Source organism: Pinus tabuliformis, chromosome 5_1, assembly GCF_031772625.1.
Source record: "Pinus tabuliformis cultivar Carrire ecotype Pingquan chromosome 5_1, CPIR1, whole genome shotgun sequence".
NCBI classification, from domain to species: Eukaryota; Viridiplantae; Streptophyta; class Pinopsida; order Pinales; family Pinaceae; genus Pinus; species Pinus tabuliformis.
The window spans coordinates 229,480,729-229,491,065 of NC_142305.1; positions in this window are offsets into that span (position 1 = coordinate 229,480,729).

Below are 10,337 nucleotides of genomic sequence, written 5' to 3' on the forward strand. Positions count from 1 at the left end.
AAATCCAACATTATTTACCTATATAGAGGGATACATGGAATGAGTTCATAAGTATTTAAATTCTTTTAACTTAAGTGAAGTTGAAGCCCTTCAAGACTTTGATCCAGAAAGGTTATTTAGTGCACACCTAGGTACTGTTAGGTATAGGAACTTGTTTACAAGAATTACATAGAAAAGCGAGGAGATTCAGAGTGCACTAAGCAAAGATTAAGAGTGCGTAATGGATATTGAAGAAATTATTGAAGAAGCCAATGTCAACATAGAAGGAAAATACAAGCAAAGAGACACAAATCCTATGCAACAATCTCTACATTGCACACCTAGTATTGGTCCGATTTCATCTTTCAGTAAAAGGTAGAGAAACGCTACTACAAGTAGAACATTGGTTCATGGTGGGATATCAAGTGGTGGAGATGATGAAGAGCCCCCTCAAAGATTCACTCTAGAAACAGCGCACATGGTTGAATCAACCAAATCCAAAAGTCCCCCAAAATAGGAAGCATTGAACAAGTTGTGGACATGGAAGTTGACAGTGTTATACCACCTGATTGAGTTAGTGCTTGTTTAGCATAAAATCATAAAATAATGGAGTAGATTTCTGAATAGGTCACTACATTCAATGACCACCTTATCCCATTGCAAAATGCAAACTATGACGGGTAGTGAAAAATTGAGAATTGAAAAAGTAAAGGTTCATAATAAAAAGGTTTATTGATAAAGTAGAAATGGATGTTGATGTGTCTAATGTTGGAGCCACGGTGCTCATAAATTGCATCGAGTTATTGGTGATGCACTTGCATAGTTTGTTAGCAAACAAAAAGTAAAAAACCTGAGAGTTAAAGTAAGAATAAAAGAGCTAGAAGATGCTCAAAATCAAGGTCATTTGTTAATGACTTCACTGGCAATATGAGCACCACCATTGGCACTTTTCTACCCCCGGTACACCCATAGATTCAATAAACCCGTCCACCTCCTTAATGTAGTGAAATCATATATTATCAGTAATATTTGTGAAAGAATGAGAAATATTGAACATGCATGGCAAGCAACTTTCAATCTATAGCATTTAGAAAAGAGAATTAAGTCATTTGTTGAGTCGATTAAAAGTGACCTTGAGGTAGAGACATATTTCGTAGACAATGATTTACTCTCTAATCTAAAGAAAAAGAAAAACAAGGACTCCCAAATGTTAATCGAATGAAGCAGGTCAAAGTTAAACAATCTGAGGGAACTAGGACACTAGAGAAAATCATTTTTTAATGTGAAAAAATAAACAATAGAAGAGGTGATGTCTTTCTCAAGGTGTTAGAGATCATTTGGGATCTAAACAGTCTGTGCATCACTTGTGACTGGATTAATTTTGAAAGAGATGTTAATGACTGAATTGGAGAAGCTAAAATGGTCAAAGGCAACAGAGTTTGATAATATAATTGATTTTACTACAAAGGAATTTAGCAAGTGGCAAATTAATTTTATTAGTTTTATTGAATATAAGTTTGTCTTAGTTGCGCAATTGCAAGAAGAGGTTGGGAAAATTGGGGAGGAGATATTCAATGAATGTGTCAAAATGGAGATTGCAATCCCTATGATGAAAGATTTCATTCAAATTTTGATGAAGAAATTTCTTCAATAAATCATGAATCCGAAAGACAACTGACATTCAAACAATCACAGTCTATGATTTCATATATTGTGAGTGTTCTTAAATATTGGAACAATCGTTTTTATGTTTAATAGTGTTTAATTATTCAAGTTTGTTGGTTGTGTTATCATGATCTAAGCTAATTCCTAGATGTGGTTTATTGTTTTTCCTTGCAAGGTAGCTTTATCACATTATGGTTCACAGGAACCCAATTCTAGTCCCCATTGGGACGAATGCATTCAGTATCAGGATTTTGATGAGTGCTTTACGCATCAAACATTATTATTTTCACTAAAACAATTAAAATTGTTTAATATCTAAATGTAATTTCAATTGCATAATGCTTTCCATCCACACATGCCTTCCTTTACCAAAATACCTTTATTTCAAGGATAAATTATCATTTATTACATATATTAAAGAACAATTGTTGTTATTTTTTGGAATGTAGGAGCAAATAGTTAAAGAGAGAACATGCTAGAACGACATGGTGAATGAGTTGTTGGGTTGAGGTATGGGAATATTCTCATTACCAATATAGGAAACCTTCAGGATAAAAAAAATATTGATTGTCATAAATCAGGGGCTGTGAAATCTATATTCAATGGTGGTTCCAATTGTGGTTACTCTGTTCCAATTCTGAGTTTGTTCACCAAGATAATGTTTTGCATAAGATCTTGTGTAGGTATAAAGTATGTGGTGTTGGCCAAAAACATTAGTTGGACATAATTTTTTGAGGACATGCTTTGAGCTTCTATATTATATCTAATGTTTTGTTATTGATCACAATAAAAATGAATGTTCAGCAACAGTTTTGGATCTCAAATATCTACTTCATTTGTAGTATTTATTTCAATCATAACTATGATGATTGGCATTTGAATATGGATACAGTTCTTGTTACCATAATTATATTAGTTACTGTTCAAGACTTCTCAAACACAAACTGATTACTCTATTCCAGTTTTGAGTGTGTTTACCAATTTTGTGGATAATTTTGAGATAATGTTTTGTATAAGTCTGTGAGGATATGCTTTGAGATTTTATATTATATCTAATGTTTTTTTACTGATCAAAATGTAAATGAATGTTCGACAACAGTTTTGGATCTCAAATACATGTTCCATTTGTAGTATTTATTTTAATCATAACTATAATTATTGACATTCAAATCTAGATACAATTCTTATTACTGTAATTGTGTTGGTTACTGTTCAAGACTTCTCAAGCACAAAGATTGATTACTCTGTTCCAATTATGAGTTTGTTCACCAATTTTGTGGAGAATTCTAAGATAATGTTTTGCATAAGTTTTCGAGGATATGCTTTGAGATTTTATATTATATCTAATGTTATGTTATTGATCAGAATGAAAATGAATGTTCGACAATAGTTTTGGATCTCAGATATTTGTTCCATTTATAGTATTTATTTTAATCACAGTTATGATGATTGACATTTGAATATGGACAGAGTTCTTGTTACTATAATTGTGTCGGTAACTGTTCAAGACTTCTCAAGCACAAAGATTGATTACTTTGTTCCAATTATGAGCTTATTCACCAATTTTGTGAAGAGTTTTGAGATATTGTCTTGCATAAGTTTTACAAGATATTCTTTTAGCTTTTATATTATATCTAAAGTTCTGTTATTGATCAAAATGATATAAATTTTTGTAATTAAGTAATTAATGTCAATTTGAACCGATTTTACTACTTTCAGATATATGTTTGTGTTGCATGCATCAATTAGGTGTAAGACTAAATTCCTTTATGCTTCTGCAATTGTGGAAGGGCTCAAATGATGGTTATTCCTTTAAGTCGGAACATGCTTTATCCATGTACATTATTTACTTTCGCATAGAATTTACCTTGTCACATGACTTGATTTCGCATAGTATTTGACATGACACATTCTTGTGTAGCAGAACTATTTCTGTTTGCTACACATATTCACTTATGCATGCCCGCACACATTCTCGTCTCCGCACACTTCTTCGGTGCACCTATATCTCATTGAACACTTGTTCCGCATATGCACAAGTTATGCACCTCAACACACATTCTCCCCTTTGCACATTTTCATTACACATAACACTTTTATGGAGCTCGATTATAACTTGATTATATCATATTGGTTTTAGTTTCTACAAAGTTGTTGAACTTACCTTTTTGTCATCACAGATGAAATATGTGTTGTTTTCATATGCACTTTATCCCTGCACACATCTTGGTTTGACAATCTTTAACTCATCTATGCCTTAGCTTTGCACATGTCTTCTTGCGTACATCCCTTACTTGAGAAATGATTGCAATCATATTTTAACTTTGTAGGGCAGAGGAGACTCTCTAGGAAGTTGGGCCAATAATCAAAGACATTTGTGTAAAATATTTAGTCGAAATCCAAAAAATATTTCCTGAGATGCAGCAGGTGTTGATGTCTCTTCCACTTTCACACATTGGTGCACATTTTCCCCTCCGCACAGTTTGTAAATCATAGATATGTCAACTCTTCACATGCCTTATTGTGAAAATTCTTTATTTTCACTAATGCTAGTGTTAATAAGCTTTTTTTAAGTGGAGGCACTTGCAACGTGGGCTTATAGACATTAGCAAATGAGCAAGACTATCATTGTTCACTTTGTTTATATATAAATAGCATTGGAAATCTAAACATTTCCATTTGTAGGCATTTCCGCCTCCACACACTTGTTGCATACATCTTTATGCCATGTTTCTTTTCCCATGTTTGATTGAGATCGAATGCAAGAAGTTTTTTGTGGAAGGTGCAGATGTCCCTTCTGCATGTCCCTCCTTTCATAAACATCCGCACTTTTGCAGCTCCACATACATTCACCCTCTATATACTTTTTCCGCATATCTTCATCCCGCACAGCAAAAAAAACTTTTACCATTAAAACTTCCAATTAATATAACGTAGAAGCATTGTTGTAAAGAACTAGTTACATATAGCCTTCAACTAGGTCTAATATATTTAATCATTAAGTGTTCCAACGGTATGAATATATTGTTCTTGATCAATGGAAAACATTGAGGTAACAATTTTTCATTGCAAAAATTATATGTTATATTTGATTATCCTCATCACGATCAAACGGTATAAGTAAGTCATTGGATAGAAAACTTATTGTTCTCCACTCGTTTATAAAATTTCATGAAACTTGAAAACATCTTTATTGTTATTTTCTTTAGTGGGGAATCTACTGTGTTCTCACACTTAAGAGTACCAAAAAACGTACTCACATTCGATTCATGATCATCATGAAATAAAACATTTTTCTAAAAAAAAAAAAAACTAGGCCATAGACTATAGAAACACAAAATGCATTCACATGATCAAATTATGGAATAAAATTGATTGTTTCATGTGAAGGAAGATGATTTAGTTCCGATGAGTTATCAATATGAACTTAAAAGATTTATTCCTTCCAAAGTATTTGTCCTACATATTCCTGAAACTGTGATAGGCATATCCTTAACTGGTTACTCTCGCAAACCGATGAGTAACAAGCATAACACTAATTATTGTTATAGACATCTAAATCCAATCTAAACTGAAGGAGTGTGTTATGTAGTTACACTATAGAATAGTAATTCATTATATGCCCTTTCATGCCAAATGAATTACCGTTTTAATTTTTTATATTGTAATATGTTTCTAAAAATTCAAATGATTTTTATTATTTATATTTTAATGGTTCAAGATATATGTTTTTCTTATCAAAGATCAAAGGTTATAGGTTTAAATTTGAAGCTTATAGATTTTTAGCATGCATAATAAAGGATATGTGGAAGAGGGATATGTGCGGGAGAACCTTTATTCCTCCACTTCCGCACCTCCACACACATTCCCCCTCTACAACGTTGTTCCACACGCCTCCTTCTCGTATAACACTTCTTATGTACACGCATGAACTTTTTTTAATATGATGCATGAAAAAACACAATCAATAACAACATCATAACTTAAACTACAAACTTGGGTAAATTCAAAACTAAAAAGCATCAATTTCCACAATATTTGACACACAACAAATGGCACAAACTTAATGAATCTATCGCAGTGTAGAGTAACATCTATTTACAAATTAATTAAGTCTTGGTTCTACGATTAACAAAAACTACCATGTCCGTAAATGTAAATATAGTTCTTAAATGTATATACAAATAATACAAGAGATGTGACAATGTAAGTGGTAATTAATCAACGCATAATCAGGGCATCACATGAGTGTTTAATAACATTTACTCTGACACATTGTGTAATGATTAATGGTTGTAAACAAATCAAGAATTTTTTTATTATTAAGGCTTAGTCCTATTATTAATAAAAGCTACACTATCAGTAAATGTAAGACATTTCAGCATTTATTCAATGAATTAATGCGCAATCAAGACATCGTTCGAATGCTTAATAACATTTACTCTAACACGTTGTGTAACCATTACTGGTTGTAAACAAATAAAAAAATTCTTATGCATCTGTATTATAAAATGTATTTTCAACATATATTTGGCGAGTCAACACGTAATCAAGACATCGTTCCAGTGCTTAATAACATTTATTGGTTGTAAACAAATCAAGAAGGTGCAAAGGGCTCTTCATCTAGTACCCTTCGTAGCATACTGAAAGGATGTGCAAAATAGTGACATATGCAGGAAAACCTGTATTCCCTAAGTTCCACACCTCTGCACACATTCCCCCTCTGTACACTTCTTCCACACACTACTTCGTTTCATAGTAACGTGTTGGTTGAATGTTACATAGACTAAACTAACCTCCCTTAACGTGGATTAACAGATATTAAAAAATTAATTAAGACTTAATCCTACGATTAACAAAAGCTTCCTTTCCGGTAAATATAAGTCTTTTTGACATTTTTTAAGTGAATCAACATGTAATTGGAACATTGTTCAAGTGCTTAACAACATATTAAAAATTTACTTAAGGTTTAATCCTACAATTAACAAAAGCTCATCTCCCGATAAACATAAGTATTTCAGAATTTATTTGGTGAACTGACGCGTAATCAAGATATTGTTCGAGTGCTTCCCCGATCGGGGTGATTTCGATGGGGTACAGAACAATAAATTTCAAGCAGGTGAGAAGGAAGGACGGGACAGAGGAGGGTCAGGTAATCATGAATAAGGGTAGAGAGATCATCAGAGGAGAGCGCATTTCAAGAAGGAACGTTGATGGAGTGGTGACGGAGGGAGGTGGAAATGACAGAATGTCAGAAATCAAACAGGAGTATGACAGTACGAAGGAAGGACGAAAGGACGCAGGTGGTGATGGTGGTAACAAGTGGCAAGCAGAATGGGCAAAGGAAGCCACGAGAAACCGGAAGAGACAAAGACATAAAAAAGGAAAGCGGGATAAAGGTAAGCAAACGCGAAAGGAAACAATAGAGAGTTGGCGAAGAGGCAGGGTGGCGAGGGTTCGGAACAAGATAGCAGGAGGACAGAGGAGCTGGAAAATCCAAATAGACAGTGCAGAAGGTAAGGGTCGAATGGCGACAAGAAGAAGGCCGAGGAACAATGGGAGTGAAGCCAATGGAGAACGAAGCAGCCAGGAAAAGAAAGGAAAAGGAATAGCGGAAGAAGAAATGGCTGAGGATATCTTAATTGTCCAGGAAGATTCAGAGGATGATATAAAGATGTATGACTCAGACCAGGGCAAAGGGGATCAGGCACGAGAGAAGACCAGGAGGGTAGTAAAGCCCAAGATGAATGACAAGCAGGAGACCAGGGAAGATGAAGAATGGAGAGGTCAAGGACGAGAAGGAGGTCGTGAGTTCGACAGTGCCTCGGGCACGAAGAGTTGGGGAGGCAGAGGACACTACAGGAATAGAGGAGGCACAGGAGGGAGACAGAGACAACGCGGAAGGGGAAGGGGAAGAGCAGGAGTTTACCGGGAAGAACACGCAGCCACCGGCTAGAAAATCTAGAAGATCCATAGGAAAAAAGATTCAGTTCGCAGAAAGAGCTTATTGTGAGAACACCAACAAGGACATCAGAAGGATAATTCAGCAAATGGAAGAGGAAGCAACCCAGGGACAATCAGACTCTGAAATGGAAGATTGGGAATATCTCCTCCCGGATCCAGGAAACACGAGAGGCCGTATGACTTTATATAAGCAGGCTCTACACGTATACTGGGTAATGAAAAGACTGCTCGCTAAGGCAATGGAGCAAGTAGCGATGGAAATGGTAGAGCTTTCTCAAGGTATTCCAAATCTAAGGAAAGAACTGAAGAACATCCAGATTACTCTGTTAATGCAGGACCGAAAAATGGATAAAATACAGCAGCAGATAAAGGACTGCCACCCAGACATCAAGAAAGAAGTGGAGCAGCAGACAGACATTGCGGCGCAATAATGGAAGATATGTATATATGCTGGTTTCAAGAAAGTTTAAGTCAGTAGAGCAGCATCTTTAGTTCCTTTTTGAAATTTAGAATGCAGAGTCGAAACAATAGAAATCTTTATGACTGTTTAGTATATTTAGCATGGACAAGAAGAATTAGAACTTTCTATTTTTGGATGGCTGTTAAAAATTTAAGGTGGCCAATAAACTCGGTTTCCCCTTGGGGCGAGTTGAGGCCACCACAAGTATGTAGTGGTTTTGATTTGCAGTAATAGAAAAAGAAAGGTTCCGCCGTAGTTTACAAAAAAAAAGATATTGTTCGAGTGCTTAATAACATTTACTGGTTGTAAACAAATCAAGAAGGTGCAGAAGGCTCTACAACCAATATCCATTATAGCAAATTGGAAAGATGTGCGAAAGAGAGATATGTGCGTGGATCTAGTATTTGTCATAGCAGATTGGAAGGATGTATGGAATAGGGATATGTGTGGGAGAACCTTTATTCCCTCACTTCCACACCTCTGCACACATTCCCCCTCCACACATATCAGCCTCCTTCAATGTGGATTAATCGATATTAACATATAAATTAAGGCTTCGTTGTACGATTAACAGAATCTACCCTGTCGATAAATATAAGTTTTTTCGACATTTATTCAGCAAATTGATGCATAATCAGAACCTCGTTCAAGTGCTTAATAACATTTACTCTGAAACATTGTGTAATCATTACTAGTTGCAAACAAATCAAGAAGGTGCAGAGGGCTCCACAAGTAGTATCCATCTTAGAAAATTGTAGAATATGTGGAGGAACCTCTATTCCCCCACTTTCACACTTCCGTTTACATTCCACCTCTGCACACTGCCCCGTTTTGCAACAAAATTTTGGCGAAATGTCACATAAACTCAATCAACCTCTAACAACGCGAATTAGCGCATATTAAAAACTAATTAAGGCTTACTAGTTGTAAATAAATCAAAAAGGTATACTAGTTTTACATAAATCAAGAAGGCTTACTAGTTGCAAACAAATAAAAAGGGTGTATAGGGCTCTGCAACTAGTATGTATCCTAGCATATTACATAATGTGCGGAGGAACCTATATTCCCCCACTTTTGCACCTAGTAGCACATTCCTCCTCCACACATTTATTCCACACACTGCCCCATTCCATGACAACTTTTTCGTGTCAAGAAGGTTTACTAGTTGAAAACAAATCAAAAAGGTGTTAGAGGACTCCACAACTAATATATATCCTAGGAGATTGCAGAATGTACGGATTAATCTTTACTCCCCCACTTCCGCACCTTTGCACACTGCACTGTTTCACAACAACATTTTGGCAAAATGTCACATAAACTCAATCAAAATCTCGCGGCATGGATTAACACATATTAAAAAAAAAAGGCTTACAAGTTGTAAACAAATCAAGCAAGTGAAAAACACTTTGCAACTAGTATCCATGGTAGCAAATTGTAGAAACGGGAGGTGTTGCCACGTACCAACCGTCGTTTTCATAAGGACAAGATGTGGACCTGACACTGCGTTAATTGTGCAAGCATATAGGTAACTATCAGAAGAGGCAAGGACTATGCTGCTATGCAACTATCACTCTTGTTTTTTAAATTTCATTACATTTAAAATAATTCAAAAAATAAATAATTTATGAAGATTGATATCCAGGATATTCCACAAATTTTCATATTTTACATTTTAAAAAATTCAAAAATTAATAATTTTCCTCTTTAATCACGTAATCAAATGCTTTCTTCGTTTACTTAGCCACTTTAACCACATTTCTCAAACCTTATCCTTTAATAATGTAATCAAATGCCTTATTGATATCCTCAAAAGAAACGTGATGGGTAATAAATATATCCAGTTCGAGCATCTGCAAAGAAACAAGGAATAATCAATTAAGAACTTAATTACTTACAACCCAGTTCAAGCTTCTGCAAAATCAAGCAAGTATCTATTAAAAACCTAAATTACCTCTGGCAGGCAGAGACTGGTGTTGTCGTGTACACTAACAAACCACCAAATATCTATCTATGACCATTGTTTGGCAGAGGAATTTCTAGCAACGAAACCTAACAAAACAAATGAACTCATCATTGAATAATAATTGAAGTCACACCTTATTCAACTACAAATCTACAAGGCATGGCAAATCTAAACAAGGCTTATAGTTTCCAAAGAAGGTTCCTTTCATTTAGAAAATTCATAGGATTCATTGCAAACACTGCGTTTAAATGAGGAACACCCACCAAAACAGATACATCCCAACCCATAAAATACAAAATTATGATA